Source organism: Lithobates pipiens, unplaced genomic scaffold (genome assembly GCF_037356315.1).
Source record: "Lithobates pipiens isolate NorthernLeopardFrog02 unplaced genomic scaffold, aLitPip1_a1.2 Scaffold_27, whole genome shotgun sequence".
In the NCBI taxonomy this organism is placed as follows: Eukaryota; Metazoa; Chordata; class Amphibia; order Anura; family Ranidae; genus Lithobates; species Lithobates pipiens.
This window is the reverse complement of record NW_027507788.1, coordinates 92,487,680-92,505,117: the sequence shown is the minus strand read 5'-3', so window position 1 is coordinate 92,505,117 and position 17,438 is coordinate 92,487,680.

The following is a 17,438-nucleotide window of genomic DNA, read 5'->3' as shown; positions in this document are numbered from 1 at the left end:
TTTTTAAACACATGAACAATGTCTAAGTTTGGAGCTTTGTTAGTTTGCTGTGTTAAGTTGATACTTTTGAGACATAAAGGACACCAGAATGTTCAATTACATAATTCTGCATGTGTACTTTATGTAACTTGTTGCTGTTATTCACTTTGCAAAGAAAACCCAAAAAAACTGCTAAGAAAGAAAAAAAAGCTCCATTCAACTTCATATGACCTTGACCCAGGTAAAACAAGGCCTGAACTATGGTAGAACTATTAGCATACATAATCCACATTAGTCAAGTGGTCCAAAATATTGTACAGTTTTCTCTCTGTACAGGGATCTTCCCACACCAACTAAATAAAGCCATTACCATACCATTCCTAAAAAAGCAGCAAATAAACATTGGTCTACCCATTTAATGACCTATTGATGGCCAGAGGCAAGAGCAAAAGGTCTATACTTATCCTCCTTCTGGCGCATTTGATACTTTTGACCATAGCATCTTACTATATTGCTTAAAACTGTTTTGTGGTCTAGAGTAGGGGTCTCCAAACGTCTCAGTAGAAATGTCACACTGTGAATTTTACAAATATTCTTGGCTCTAAAAAACACATTTTTGACCTAGGAGTGCCCATCAGAGTCCCTCTTACATCCAGGAATGTCAATCTGGGTTTGCCCCTACATGCAGGAGTGCTCATCAGAGGAAGTAGGGGAGAGTCAAGGCTGGCTAGCGGTCAGTAGATGTGCCAGTCTCCATATTACAGTACACAGACCACTGCCAGCTGGGGTATTTTCTGTATGCTGTTGTCTGTTCTTGTATGGGCAACTGGCTGTAGTTTGGAGCAAAACAACAAGGAAACTAACATTGTTGGAAGTCCTCCACAATGGCTTCCCTTGTTTCTTATAGGGATTTACTTTAAAGTGGTTCCAAAGGCTGAAGATTTTTTGGATTAATGTATTCTCTGCAATAACTGTAAAAGAAACCTGAGAGCAGTTGGGTATAATAATGGTTTACAATCACTAATGTTTTAAGTGCATTTTCTTTACTATTTATAACAAATCTTTAACAGATGAAGCTCATATCCTCTTTTAAAGGGGAAATATGCTTCTTTCAGCTTATGGTAATAATGATGATAAAATCTAGGGTCAGAAAAATGTATGCAGTATGAAAGGTTAACACAAACCACTATCTTAAAGTGTATGTATAGCATTTTGTTTTCTTTTGGATAGAGTAGAGAAGACTCGTGTCAGGATTTTTTTGGGATTTCCCTTTACTTATTAAAACAAATAAGGGAATACTCCTCTAAATTGTCACCAGCCTCCAATTATCCCTACTGAGAGCTTTACCCTCAATCTCGGTTCTGGTGACAATTCAAAAATTTAGCAAGCCAAGGTGGAGCCACCAAATCAGACGATACCACATCCCAAATTAAATATACGAATATAGAGCAGGGGGAAGAGGTAACCAACCTCACGGGACTTTTAAGGGTATCAATATTATATATAATGTTAAAGAGGACCCATAGGGATCAAACAACAATAAACCATGAATTAAAAATCACAAAATGTATTACAAGAGAAAATAATCAAAATATAATATAAAACAGCATGTGTAGAAATCCATCCAATACACAATGATTTTGAAGAATTTCTATCGAACTCAATCAATATAGTTTAAAACGATGCTCGACATGTTTCACTCACAAAGGAGTTTCATCAGGAGCTTTGAATCAATATAGCAATTGTAGTGCCGTATGGATAGACATATGAATAAATTAAATACAGCATTGTATTTGAAACATTACAGAGAATATACAGAGAATTTTTTTTATCATAGATACATATAAATTGAATAGAAAAATCACAGAATGTATACAGAGTTAAGGGCATCTGTGCTAGTCAAAGGTCAAGAAACTTGGGAAATTCCGCTCTCACCTGCAATGAAGTCAGCAAAGAAATGTCCTAAATGTCAGTCTGAATTAAATAATAAATATTTATTATTTAATTCAGACTGACATTTAGGAGAGTCTCTCTGCCAGCCATAAAAAAGGTCCAGATATCCCCAGTTATCCATTTGTTGAGGCCCCTTTTTGGGTATGCTTTCCGTCCAGATCACCATCATTTGTTTGGTTCTTTGCTGACTTCATTGCAGGTGAGAGTGGAATTTCCCAAGTTTCATGACCTTTGACTAACACAGATGCCCTTAACTCTGTATACATTCTGTGATTTTTCTATTGAATTTATATATCTATGATAAAAAAATCTCTGTATATTCTCTGTAATGTTTCAAATACAATTCTGTATTTAATTTATTCATATGTCTATCCATACAGCACTACAATTGCTATATTGATTCAAAGCTCCTGATGAAACTCTTTTGTGAGTGAAACATGTCGAGCATCGTTTTAAACTACCTGTATATTGATTGAGTTCGATAGAAATTCTTCAAAATCATTGTGTATTGGTCAATTGGATGGATTTCTACACATGCCGTTTTGTATTATATTTTGATTATTTTCTCTTGTAATAAATGTTGTGATTTTTAATTCGTGGTTTATTGGTGTTTGATCCCTATGGGTCCTCTTTAACATTATATAATATTGATACCCTTAAAAGTCCCGTGAGGTTGGTTACCTCTCTCCCTGCTCTATATTCGTAAACTCAAAAATTTTGATTTTTTCACTTTGTCTTAGGGACAATGGTCATCAGTACAAATATAGGGGTGACTCTCCCCAGTGGGGACACAAAAAACAATATCAAGGTGACAAAGGGTCTAACCCATCCACACTTTATCCACAACCTAAAAAAAGTCTTTACATACCTTAGATCAATTCAATGCAAATTTGTCATTCAAGTTTATTTTTTTTTTTAAATTAAATGTAAATTAAATAAATTTATTTAAGTTTTAATTTTAACAGTGGGCTTGCTAGGTGATAGACTTGCTTTATCTTAAGGCTATGTTACCACTGTTTGCATGCTTTTCCGCAGTGTAAAACACACTGAACAATGGCACCCCCACGCATTGGAAACTGCGTGCTGGGAAACGCATAGCACTATGCAGTTTCTCTAAGACTGCAATGTTAGAAAAAGGTGCAGGGACCTTCCCTTGCATTTCCTGCAGGTACAGCAACGAATCCAAAAGGGAGTGAACCTAGTCTTACGATCTTTTAGCAGGGCTGTTAAATTTCCTGATATACAGAATCATGAAAATACAGTATAGCAAATTCATATAAAATAATGAACTCAATTAGGCAACTTGATGAAAACACATTTGTTTCCTTTTAAATTAAAAATAACATTTTTGTATGTGTTTAATGTTTTTGACTTTCTTTTTTTTTTTGCTCAGTTGGTTTATTATGAAATATTGCAAATGAATATTTAGCTATTACTGAGAGCAGGCAACAGCTACAGGCTCAACGATGTACTGGTACATTGCTAGGCATATGCTCACTGGTGCACCCCCAGACTCCATTCCTGACTGTTTGCTTACTATTGTGATGCTGTGATTGGCTGTAAGCCAAACACAGATCACAATAGTAAACAAAGCAAGCTGTCATGAATGAAAGCCATTCATGACAGCTAAAACGTTTGCTTATAACAGTGATCATGACTGTTATAAGCAATAAGGGCTCTTACCCACAGGCGTTGAAAATAGGCGTTTGGGTCTTGTTTTTAACGTTTCCCGAATGCCTATCGATGCCACTCAAAATTTATACTGTACAATTGGGAGTGGATGGAGGTGTTCACAATGCAGCCTTAGCGTTGCTGTGGGGCAACAATAACTGCCTGCAGAGTTTGTCAGCTGTTGATGCTTTGCAACTGCCTCTATTTACAACTATTGAAACACACCAAAGCCCCACTTAAAATGCACTGTAAACGCACCTATAGCATTCACAGTGTGTTTATGACGTGGTTGCAAAGTGTCAAAACTGATTTCCGATTTTAGCCTTGTAAAAAATAAATAAACAAATAAATAAAACACAACGGGGTGTTTGAGAAGTGTTTACTGACGCACCATGAACGCTTGTACAACTTATCCTAATGAGCTTTTAGGCTCCTTTAAAGCGGTAGTATAGTACATTTTTTAAACTTTTACCTACAGGTAAGACTATAATAAATCCTGTACAGTTTAGGAGATATTCCCCTCGCAATGAGCGGCTGACTTCAGCGGCACATGTACTCCGGGGATTCTTGGCTGAAAGTCCGGCAGACGCCGGACCTTCCTGGAGCCGCAATACCCGGAAGACACGCTAAGGGAAAATGTCAGCTCCCTCGGCGTGGATTGGGTGAGATACCAGCGCCTCATTTTATGGTAAATATTTCAAAATGAGCTAGTATGAGGTGCATATTAGCTCATTATGCCTTTTCCCTTACAGGTGTAGTAAAAAAAAAAAAAGTCAGCGGCTTTATTACCAAATTGAACGCAAGTGTATAAGAGCGCTAGTGTGTAAAAAAAAAAAAAACCTGATCTCCTCCCCCTACTTTCCAGAGTAGTACAGTGTGTCACTGTGGTGACACTGAACTACTCAGATGAAAGTATGGGCGAGATATGCCCACACCCAGCTCAGCCTCTCAGTAAGCCAGCCGCTCTCGCCCCCTCCCCAGCACAGCACTCCAATGAGTGCTGGAGGGGCGGGGAAGTGCAGACAGTGATGACTAACAGTCACCAGATCTCTGCTCAGGAAGCCCTGTGATAGAACGATTGGTTCTCACCGTTAGAGCCAGTGGGGGACTGACGCTGCATCCACCTAGGCAAGTATGATTGAAAAAAAAAATGTTCATACTTATCTTTTAATATATACCTATTGGGATTTTTTTATTTTTTTTTGCCAAAGACATGTAGAATTAAACATTTTGGCCTAAATTTGTAAATAAATTTGATTTTATTGGATGTTTTATAACAGAAACTAGATATTTTATTTATATAGCAAAAAATAAACAATCCAGTGGTTATTAAATACCAGCAAAAGAAAGCTCTATTTGTGTGAAAAATAGGATTTTTATTAGAGCTTACCTGTAAAATCCTTTTCTTGGAGTACATCATGGGACACAGAGCCTTAAGTAATTAGTTAATGGATTATGGGCCACCTTCAGGTGTTGACACTGGTATACCTAATCAAGGAAGTTCACTCCCTACATAACCCCTTCTCCTTCCAGGAACACATCAGTTTTTGTTGCAAAGCAATATACATAAATCCCCAAAGAGGGGAGGGACCTCTATGTTCCATGATTTACCCCAAGAAAATCATTTTACAGGTAAGCTGTAATAAAAATCCTATTTTCTTTATGGTACATCATGGGACACAGAGCCTTAAGTAATTAATGGGACGTCCCATAGCAATGCTACTTGAGGGAAGGGAGCAACAACCCGCAGGGTACCCCCAGACTTTAGGACTTATATTGCTACCTGCAGCATACTGCACCCAAAGGCAATATCCTCATACCTCCTTACATTCACCTGATAAAATTTTAGTGAATGTATGCACTGAAGACCAAGTTGTGGCGGCATACAGATCTGAGCCATGGAGGACTGGTGACTCACTTCCCAAGAAGCACTAAACACCCTGGTAGAGTGTGCCTTAACATGAAAAGGGGATCTTAACCTTCATTATCAGTTTGAATTTATAACTTGCCGAATCCCCTTAGCGACAGTGGATTTTGATGCTACCTGTCCCTTCTTAGGATGTTCTAGCAGAATACATAAGACATCAGTCTTAATATAAGCAGTTGTCTTTTCTCACTGCTCTCACCACATCAAGACAATGTAGTGATTTTTCTTCCCTGGAACATGGTTTTGAAAAAACTATGGCAGGACAATATCTTGGTTCAGGTGAAAACCTGAAAATACTTTTCGCAAAAAGCCTGGACGAGGGTGTAACATCACTCTGAATAATCAAATATGACTCTACAAGAAAGAGCAGCCAATTCTGAAACCCTCCTTGTTGAGGATATAGCAACCAAAAATACCAGCTTCCTTGTCAGAAGGACTAAGGGAATATGCTGTATCGGTTAAAATGGCTGTTTTTGTAATACTGACTAGGGATGAGCCGAACACCCCCCAGTTCGGTTCGCACCAGAACTTTCGAACGGACCACAAATTCATACGAACTTTAGAACCCCATTGAAGTCTATGGGACTCGAACGTTCGAAATTAAAAGTGCTAATTTTAACGGCCAATATGCAAGATACTGTCCTAAAAAGGGTTTGGGGACCTGGCTCCTGCCCCAGGGGACATGGGTCAATGCCTAAAATGTTTTTAAAAATGGCCGTTTTGGCGGGAGCACTGATTTTAATGACGATTAAAGTGAAAAAAAGTGAGATATTCCTATAAATATGGTGCCTGGGGGTGTCTGTAGTATGCCTGTGAAGTGCCACGTGTTTTCCGTGTTTAGAACAGTCCCTGCACAAAATGACATTAAACGGAAATAACATAATTTAAAACTGCTTGCGGTTTTAATGTTATATCTGGTTCCTGCAATATGGTTGAAAATCATTGAGAAAAATGGTATGGGTAGCCCTCCCTGCCCATTACCAGCCCCTTTGGGGCTTGTACGCATATTAAGGGGAACCCCGTACCCATATTAAAAAAAGGAAATGCGTGTGGCCCCCAGGCCCTATATACTCAGAACAGCAGTATACAGGCGGCGCAAACAAGACAGGGACTGTGTAGGTTTGTTGTGTTAATTTGAATCGGTTTGTAATTTTCAACTGGTACATTTATAAAGTGTAGCTCCAGTCAAAAAAACTATTTTTAAGCTTTTTGGAAAACATAGGGAAGGGTTATTACCCCTGTATAATTTGTTTTGTCGTCCATCTTTTTTCATCTCACTTGCTGTTGTCTCCTTCCGTTTGCAAGTAGGAGCTGTTTGTAAGTTGGATGTTTGAAAGTAGGGGCCTGCCCTATATGCTCTGCAGAAATGGCGGAACAAGGTGTTGGTTTTGCCACAACATTGTAAGCCCTCAAAGTGACTCTTGCTGGGCGCTGGAGCGCCCTGCTGTGAACGATTATATCAAGAATTGTAATTACATGCCATTGTTGAACAGTGGTAGAAAAATTTACCTTTGGTGATTGTGGTGCTGGTGCCACAACACTATAAGTCCTCACAGTTACTCTGGGTGGGCACAGGAACGAGCCCTCCTGTGAAATATTATATCAAGAATTGTAATTACATGTCCCTGTTAAACAGGGGCAGAAAAATTGGGCCTTAGGCACTGGTGCTGGTGCCACCACACTGCAACCTCTCCCATATACTCTAGTTTAATTGCAGGAATTAGCCCTGCTGCAAAGCATTGCATCAAAAATTGTAATTAAATGCCCCTGTTAAACAGGGGCAGAAAAATTGGGCTGATGGCATCACCCAGAACCAGAAATGTTCTTCCAACATATTAGCGGAGGAGGAAGAGGATAGACAATCAACATAACAGGACAGTCACTCAGCATCAGCATAGGCAGTCTTGAAGGGATGTGATATTTCAAAAAAAATTATTCGGTTACATCAGCTTCAGGTGCTTGGTAGCTGTGGGTGATCCAAGACTGATTCATCTTGATTAAGGTCAGCCGATCAACTGATTCGGTGGACAGGCGCATCCTGTGATCGGTAACAAAGCCACCAGCAGCACTGAAGGTGCGTTCCGAAAGAACGCTGGATGCAGGACAGGCCAGTAGCTCAATTGCATACTGTGCAAGCTCTGGCCAGTGATCCATCCTCAAGACCCAGTAAGCCAGAGGATTTTCGGTGGGAAAGGTGTCCAAGTCTGACCTTGCCCCTAGGTATTCCTGCACCATGTAAATCAGACGCTGGCGATGGGTGCTGGAACCAATCATACCTTGGGGCTGCGGACTAAAAAATTGTCTGAAAGCATCAGTCAGACGGCCACCTTCTCCACCGCTCCTTCTGACCGATGCCTCAGCAACACGTTGTCCAGGACCAGGAGTTTGTAACCTCCTAGTCTCTGGGAACGCGTTGCACAGACCTTTCTGCAAGGCCTCCCGGAGATGTTTCATCCTCTGCTCCCTCTGCAATGGCAAGATAAGGTCGGCAACCTTACCCTTGTACCGTGGATCAAGGAGAGTGGCCAGCCAGTAATGGTCCCTCTCCTTGATCCGAGGAATATGAGGATCCTTCCGCAGGCTTTGCAGGATCAGGGAGGCCATGCAGCGTAGGTTAGCTGAGGCATTCGGTCCGGAGTCCTCTGGGTCACTAAGGACAACATGATCCGCAGCTACCTCCTCCCAGCCACGTACAAGTCCACGTGTTTCTTGGGACTGTAAATCATCCCTACAAGACTGCTGCTGCTGATGCTGAGTGCCAGCCTCCACCTCCATGCTGACACAATCATCATCCTCCTCCTCTTCCTCCTCCTCATCCTCTTCCTGTGTGATGGGTGGCACAGCAGGAACACTGTCTGGATAAAGGGGGCCTTGAGAGGCAAGGAAGTCCTCCTCTTCCTGCCTCTGTTCTGCCTCAAGTGCCATGTCCATTATTCCACGCAGCGTATGCTCCAAGAGGTGGTCAAGAGGTACAGTGTCACTGATGCATGCACTGTCACTGCTCACCATCCTTGTGGCCTCCTCAAACGGTGACAGGACAGTGCATGCATCCCTGATCATGCCCCACTGGCGTGGTGAGAAAAAAACGAGCTCCCCTGACCCTGTCCTGGTGCCGTAGTCACACAGGTACTCATTGATGGCCCTCTGCTACGTGTGGAGCCGCTGCAGCATGGCCAACATTGAGTTCCATCTGGTGGGCATGTCACATATAAGGCGGTTCTTGGGTAGGTTCAACTCCTTTTGGAGCTCAGCCAGCCGAACACAGGCATTAAATGATCGGCGGAAATGCCCACAGACTTTCCTGGCCTGCTTCAGGACATCCTGTAAGCCCGGGTACCTGCCCAAGAACCGCTGCACCACCAGGTTAAGGACGTGAGCTACACAGGGCACATGGGTCAGTTGTCCCTGTCGGAGGGCGGAGAGGAGGTTGGTGCCATTGTCGCAAACCACCATTCCTGGCTTAAGCTGGCGTGGCGTCAACCACCTCTCGGCCTGCCCCTGCAGAGCTGACAAAACATCCGCCCCAGTGTGGCTCCTGTCCCCCAAACAAACCAGCGCAAGCACGGCATGGCATCGTTTTGCCTGCGTACTTGCGTAGCCCCTGGAACGCCTACGGAGCACCGCTGGTTCTGAGGACAGAGCACTGGAAGAGGCCATGGAGGAAGAAGAAGAGGAGGGGTGGAGGAGAGAGGTGTGTCACAACCAATAGTAGCATTTTGGAGGCGTAGTGGCGGAACAACCTCCAACACTACTGCACCTTGTCCTGCATCCTTCCCAGCTGCCAGAAGAGTGACCCAATGGGCCGTGAAAGACAGGTAACGTCCCTGTCCATGCCTGCTGGACCATGAGTCAGCGGTAATATGCACCTTACCGCTGACCGCCCTGTCCAGCGAGGCAAGGACATTGCCTTCCACATGCCGGTAGAGAGCCGGAATCGCCTTCCATGAGAAAAAGTGGCGTTTGGGGACCTGTCACTGAGGAACCGCACATTGTACAAACTCACGGAAGGGGGCCGAGTCTACCAACTGAAAAGGCAGCAGTTGAAGTGCTAGCAATTTAGCCAAGCTAGCATTCAACCGCTGGGCATGTGGATGGCTGGGAGTGAACTTCTTTCGCCGGTCCAGCAGCTGGGGCAGGGACATTTGCCTGCTATAATCGGACGTGGGTGTACTGCTAGCAGAGTGCCCGGAAGCACTTGGCTGTGACACACTTAATTCTACACCTTCATTCCTCTCAGAGCAGGTTTCAGAGAGGACTGAAGGTCTAGTGGGGTTGGAGATGCCAGCTGATGAGGAGCAAGGAGAGGTCCGCTTTGTTCTTTGGTGTGGGTCTTTGAGGTACACTTGCCAACGAGCTGCATGGCAGGTCAACATATGTCTGGTCAAGCATGTGGTGCCCAAGCGGCTGATGTTTTGGCCGCGCGAGATACGCTTGAGACATATGTTGCAAATAGCAGTGGTGTGATCTGATGCACTCGTCTCAAAAAAGGCCCACACCAAAGAACTTTTAGAATAACGCGCAGAGGCAGCGCCCTGCACAGGCGGAGCCCTGCGGCGTGATTCAGTCGGTGTGCTGCCCTTAAGCTGGCCCCCGGAGGGCATCCTGCCTCATTGGACATGTGCCTCCTCCTCCTCCTCCTCCTCTCTCCTACCAGGCACCCACGTGGAGTCAGTGCCCTCATCATCCCCTCCCTCTTAATCGCTGTAGCAAACCTGGCAATATGCTGCAGCTTGTGGAACATGACTGCCAGATTGCTGTCCTTCTTGAGCATCCCCTCTCTCTGCATTCACGCTACTGCCTTCCTCTAGCTGAGTGTCATCATCAGAGCCTACAAAACACTGGGCATCCTCCTGGAGCATGTACCCAACACTGTGCTCAAGGAGTTCAGGTGACTCCTCAGGAGGACGTGGTGGGTCTAGGGAAGGAGTCACTGATGATGACATTGAGAGGAGGGAAGACGATGTGTTGGCAGCTGCTTTGCTAGTACCCTGAGACTGGGTGAGGGAGGATGAGGAGGATGAAGAGGGCTTGGTCATCCACTCTACCAAGTCGTTGGCATGTTGCGGTTCAACATGTCCAGCTGCCAAAAAGAAGGACAAGCGTGTCCCATGGCCACGTGCTGATGACAATGCACCGCGCCCACCACCAGCACTGTTGTCTCTAGACACAGAGCCTGCTTGCCCTCTTTTATCGGCTCGCGCCTGTCTGCCTCTCCTTGCTGGCCTTCCAGACATGGTAATGGCCTGAAGGGAGTTGGGTAAAACAGCAGTTGGGTAGTGTATATTGTGCTGGAGGCACACAACACCCACTGACTCCTGCAGATGCCTTTATTATAGAACACCAGAGATAAAGGGGTATACTGTAATGGAGTCACACAACACCCACTAAGCCCTGCAGATGGCTCTATTAGAGAACAGCAATAAAGGGTAGATACAGGTGTATATTGTGCTGGAGGCACACAACACCCACTAACTCCTGCAGATGCCTTTATTATAGAACATCAGAGATAAAGGGGTATATACAGATGTATACTGTGCTGTGCTGGAGGCACACACAACTTCCAATAACTCCTGCAGATGGCAGATGGCTCAAATAGAGAAGAGCTATGTAGGTGGAGATTTTTATTAAAATAAAACTGCTACTGATTTACATAATCAGAAACTTAAGAGAGACTCAAAAAAGGAACAAGAGAACTCATACAAATGTTTTTTAGACAGACAGAAACTATTCAAAACTGCCCCCTCATAATGATGATAGAGTCCATTCAAAAAAAAAAAAAAAAAAATCGTCTGGACTACTTAAAAGAAACCAGAAGAACAGAAGCCTATCAAAACAAACCCCAATCATTACTCTAACTATGTACATTTATATTACATACCCCCTATAGGCAGGAACGTAACGAAACTGAGGGTGCATACCATGTTTTTAAAATTAAGTTGCCCAAAAGCTAAAAAAAAGGGGGGTGAAAGGACAGACAGACCCCCACCTAAGGAAAAGAAGGGGGAGATCATCAAGGTGGCCGGAAAGAAAACCCTCTCCACAACCTAGCACACCTTTCCCTACCCATTCTTTCCCCCTCAAGAAACCTCACCTTACCCAATTCCCGAACGATGTCACCCGCCACCTCATGCATAGGCAGGAACTTGCCCCTAGTCGATACTAAACACCGAGCGTGCCAAGAGTAATAAAGGCATATGACACTAACTAAATACAGTGATGATAACACAAAACCCCTCCGGGCTCTGAAGTCACCGTACACCCTCTCAGGATAGGCAAGGGCCTGGAGACGGGGATAGCCGATGGCATCTCCGACCTCCCCCAGAACCCCCAAGTTGAAGGGGCACTCGACCAAAAAGTGGTCCATGATCTCTAGCGACCCACCACACACCCTCTGTCCTCTAGGCTCCGGTACTTCAAGTTCGATCTCACATAGAGTCGTCCATGGAATGCCCTCCATGCGAGATCCCAGAACTTGGCAGGAATTCTCTTGGAATTCAGGAGGGCTAGTCCCTCCCTGAGAACCCTGTCCGGACAGTCCCTTAAGGCCAGTGGTCTCAAAACGTCCGAGGCCATGACCCTCTGGTACAGCTCACGCCGGCCCAGGGAGCCTACCTCTAAGGCCGCTATCCTCCACCGCCTTAGTACCTTCAGGGCGGTTGGGACATAGGCAGGGAGGTACCCATGGGACCTCCGAAGGTCACCCGGGTAACCGCCCCCCTCCCACCTGCTCAGGAACACCAGGAACCAATTCTTACACGAACGTTCCCACAGAGAGGGTTCGTCCACAAAAATGGATTGCAGACTGAACTTTAGGAACACCACGGTAAAGAAAACCGTGGGGTTGATCATGTCCAACCCGCCCTCCCCTCTCCGTCGATACGTGACCTCCCTTTTTATCAGGTTCAGTCTGTTTCCCCACAGAAGCAGAAAAAACAGACCGCAGACCCGCGCATAGAGGGACTCTGGCAACAGACATGCGTAGCTGACATAGAGGAACTCGGGAAGCAGATAGGTTTTAACCAGGCTCACCCTTTCCCTCAATGACAGCTTCCAGCCTTTCCAGGCGTTCACTTTCTGGGTGGCACTTACCAGCCTGCGCTCCCAATTTAGCTTGGGATAATCACCCTGGCCGAAATAAATGCCTAAGATTTTGACCTCTGGTCGGGGCGGGGGAAAAACGTCCGGGAGGGCGAACTGCTCACCCTCCCTTCCCAACCAGAGAGCTTCACTCTTATTCCAGTTGACCAACGAGCCAGACGCCTCGGAGTAGCCTCCAATCTGTGTTTCCACAAACTGGGCCTCCTCTCGGCTAGCCACTACCACCATGACGTCGTCCGCGTAGGCCACCACCTTCACCGCTTTATCTGGGCCACTGCTGGGCTCCGTCAGGACCGCCCTCAGATGCCCACAGTCTAGCCTTCTTACGAAGGGGTCGACTGCGAAGACATAGAGCAGGGGACTCAGCGGACAGCCCTGCCTAACACCAGAGTCCACCGGAAAGGTAGGACCCACCCAACCATTGACCAGAGGTAAGCTCTCGGCCCCTCTGTACAAGGTCCTGAGCCAACCAATGAATTGATCAGGCAGGTCGTATCTACCCAGGAGAAGCCAGAGGTACTTCTGGTCTACCCGATCAAAAGCTTTCGCCTGATCTAACGCCAGCAGATACCGCCCGTCACCCGTTGCTCTACACCTCTCCACAGCCTCCCGGACGTTAAGGACTGCACTAAAGGTGCTATGGCCGGGAACTGTGCAGTGCTGGGAGGCAGACAGTAGCTTGCCTGCAACAGCAGACATACGCGTAAACAAAATCTTTGCCAGAATCTTTCTATCCGTGGAGAGAAGGGCGATAGGGCGCCAATTCTCTACCACGGACGGATCCTTCCCCTTGGACAGAAGGATCAAAGCCGACCTTCTCATCGAGGGAGGGAGCAGGCCAGATGCCAAACACTCACTGAACACCTCCCTCAGACGAGGAGCCAAAAGGCTCTTAAAGGTTTTATAAAATTCTGCCGTGAACCCATCAGGCCCCGGCGACTTTTTCAGAGACAACGAGTCAATCGCCTGCTCGATTTCGGCTACTGAGATCTCTTCCACCAAGGAGTCCAGGGGGTCAGACTCCACCTCAAGCGGAGTCCCGTCAAGAAACTCCTTGACTCTCCTCAGATCCAACGGCTTCTTCCGAAGGATGTCTGAAAAATGGGCTCTGATGATCCCCAGGATGCCCGGCTTGGGCCTTACCAGGGAACCCGAGGGATCTCTCAATCCATGTATGACCTTCCCACTCACCGCGTCCCCACAGCTTTTGTAGGGATACGGGTTGGTGAACTTCCCGTAATCCCTCTCCAGCACCAGGGAGGCGAGATGGTCATACTGACACTCCTTCATCTGGAGCTTCAGATCCGAGATCTGGTCCTGAGGGCCACCATCAGAAACCAAGCGATCTAGTTGCCTGCGTAACTTCTGGTAGGCCTGGTACCGGGATGCTGCCCGACGACCCGAGACTTCCCGGAAGAAGCCCTCCGACCTCTTCTTCACCACTTCCCACCATTCCTGGCGGGAGCAGCCGCTCTCAAGGAGCGAGGCTTGTTCTAAAAAGAAGTCCTCATAGGCCGATCTGATTTCAGGGTCCTCAAGTAGCGACCCATTTAGTCGCCACAGGCCCCTTCCTTTCTGAGGGGTGTGAGCCACATTCAGAGTGACCGACACCATACGGTGATCAGAGAACTCAACCGCATGCAGCGCAGGAGCTGCAAAGGACGAGTCCTCCTTAAAAAAAAACCTATCTAACCTACTCCTACAACTACCTCTGAAATATGTGAAACCAGTGAGGTTGGGGAAGTGGCGAACGTGCACATCCACCAACCCAGCTTCCCTCACTATTCTATTCAAAAAGATACTATCATATCCCAGAGGGCCTGAGGTGCCTGCCCGGTCCTTTGACCTGGTGACCATGTTAAAGTCACCACCAAAGACCACCTGCTGGGATGTAAACAGGTATGGTTTCAGCAGCGTAAGAAGTTCCTTCCTCCCCCTCTGGGACTGAGGCCCATAAAAATTAATGAGGCGGAGGGATTCCCCTCTCACGACTGCATCCACAATCAAACACCTACCGATTTCTAATTCAATCACTCGTCAAGAAGCCACCGAACCGGTCTTAAAAAGGACCGCAACACCACTGCAGGGCTCATCCGCAAGAGACCAGAGGGAGGGCCCATGTCTCCACTCCCTCTTTGCTAGGTGCATCTCTGCCACAGATGCCAGCCAGGTCTCTTGCAAAAACAAAATGTTGACTTCAACGCGGCCGAGAAAATCAAAGGCTGAAAATCTAGCCGCCGCAGAACGCACACTTGCAACATTAATGGTCGCAAGGTGTATTGGAGCGGGTACCGCCATCCTTAGTGATTGAAGTTTACGTTCCTCTCTATATTACATTTCTAAAAAGAATCAATCCTCCTCAGAGTCCGAGGAGGAAAGGACCCCGAACCTGTTCCATAGGGCCAGTGAGGAACCCCCCTCTGCCCCTGGACAAGTACTGGGCTGGGGGTCCTCACCACCCTCCTTCCCCAAACTCTTCCTCTTTCTCTTCTTTTTGGTTTTCTTCTCCCATTCCACTTTGGGAGGCTCCCTCCCACTTTCTTCATCGGACCTCCCACTGGAGATCTCCTTAATTCTCTTAGTAACCCCCTTACCCGCCCCTGAGATGTCCATCGGGGCCACCCCTCCTGTAGCAGCTTGCCGACCACTCACGGCCGCCGAAGAGGCCGGAGGGGGCATTAGTATAGCCGCCTGATCCAGGGGTGGGTGCGGCTTATCTGCGGATTTAATTACTGAAGGGGGGAGGGGGAAGGGGGCAAAGGAGAAGAAGGGGAAACTGGAAGGGGAGAGACCAGGGGGGGGGAAAGGGGAAGGGGGGGCAGGGGAAAGGGAGGAGGACGGGGGGGGAACAGGGGGAGGGGGGGAAACAGGGGGAGGGGGAGGGTGATTTTTGGGCGAGGGCTTTTTCGCCTTGGCCGGCTTCCCAGGTGTTTTTGTCGCTGTTGCCCCATCTGACACAGGGTCAGACAGGGCCGGAGAACTCGCTGGCTCCCTCACTACGCCAGTTCCTGTCCTTGATCCGTGCCTGGGGGGGTCTGACCCTTTGAGGAAGGGGGGAACCCTCCCTCTGTGGCCCTGAGGGGTTGGGATCCCCACTTCGTCTAGGGACCCCCTCACCCTCCGGGCCCGGCACCCCCTGAACGCCTTGGGGCACCGACTAAAGGGGTGTCCCATTTCCCCACAGAGGTTGCAGACAATAAGCCTGCAACCCTCAGGTGAATGGCCGAAACCATTGCACCTCACACAGCGGGGCATTGTGCAGTCCGCACTGAGGTGCGCGGGACTGCCGCATTTGAAACAGCGACGGGGCTGTCCAGGGTAGAAGACCAGGATCCGGTCTCTACCTGTAAAGGCGCTGCCAGGTACATGCGCCACGGTATTATTGTGGCGCTTGAGCCGGATCCTGACCAACCACTCACCTGTCCAGACCCCGCGCTCATCCAAACTTTTCCTCAGCCCTGTCTGGAGCTGCCCATACCGTGCCAGCCAGGTCGCGATGTCCTCAGGTGGGAGGGACTCGTTCCTGACCAGTACAGTCACATTCTTTACCTCCTCCTGCCTCGAAAGAGGTATCACCCGGAAACTTTTCCACGGATCTGACTTCCTGACGAGCTCGTACAGTGTCAGGAAAAGCTCCATGGAGACCAAGGAGACGAAACTTACATCAAACTCCTTCGAGTTTGTGGGGTGTATGACTGCAAATAAGTCCGAAACTTTAAAGCGCAGCCCCAGCAGATAGTCGATGACCTGACCCCTGCTGGGACATGCAGACTTCCCTTCCCACCTAAACTGCACCACATTCCGTCTGCGCCTCTCAGGGCCCCCCGTACCCCTCGTCCAGGCCTGCGCACCCTGGGGCTGATCCCGAGGGGGAGCCCGGAAATTCTGGGCGCCAAACTGGCCGTACAGGGGACCCAGGGGGACAGGGGAACCTGCCACCTGAGCAAACGAGCGCCCAGCCTTCAGGGCATCTAAGAGGTTTGCCTCCTCCTGTGTGCCCAAGATGAAAACTGGGTCTGTGGGGGAAGGGCCAGACCCCTGACGGACCGGACTCCCTGGCTCAGAACCTCTAACCACCGCATCCCTACCAACCAGCATCTCACTCCTTACTGCGGGGGAAGGAGCAGTACCCCCTACAGCCATATGATCCTGAGGGGGAGTCACCTCCATTTCTTCAGGACCCCGCTCTTGTGACCCCTTCAAACCCCGTATGAATTCCAGGGCACTCGTTCCTCAAATCCCCCATCGGGGACTCACCCCAGCATACTTGTCTCGCTGGAAGAAATCCCCCAGAGGACTCTAGGGCTGTTACCTCCAGGGAGGTCTCCGACACCACCGCCTCCCCTCCCCCAACGAGCGACACCAACGGCCCCCCTAGCTGAATCTCCGGTGTCCCCACTTCCGTTTTAGGCCCTCCCGGGACTTCCGGGGTCACCGCTGACATCGCTTCCGGGTCCCGGAAGTCGATGAGGTCACTTCCTGTATCGTCACCCGGAACAGGAAGTGACGCACCCGCCCCCATCCCACCACTCCTCCCAGTGTCAGCAGAAGATGCTTGTCCACATTGTCTATCCGAGACCGCACATGTGTCCGTTCCCATCAGCACCTCCCCCTCTCTCCATGCGGCCGCGGCGGGGGCCGCCATTATGGCCGGTTTTCCTCCCACCGCTATGGGTCTGGCGGGAGTCATCAAGGTCACCGGGGGGGCCCCGGAGGGGGGTCGGACTGCACTATCCGCTGGGGACCTCTGACCATTGGCCTTCACTGGCCCCACCGACGGCTCTCTGGTGAGGACCACCATCAGTTTTTT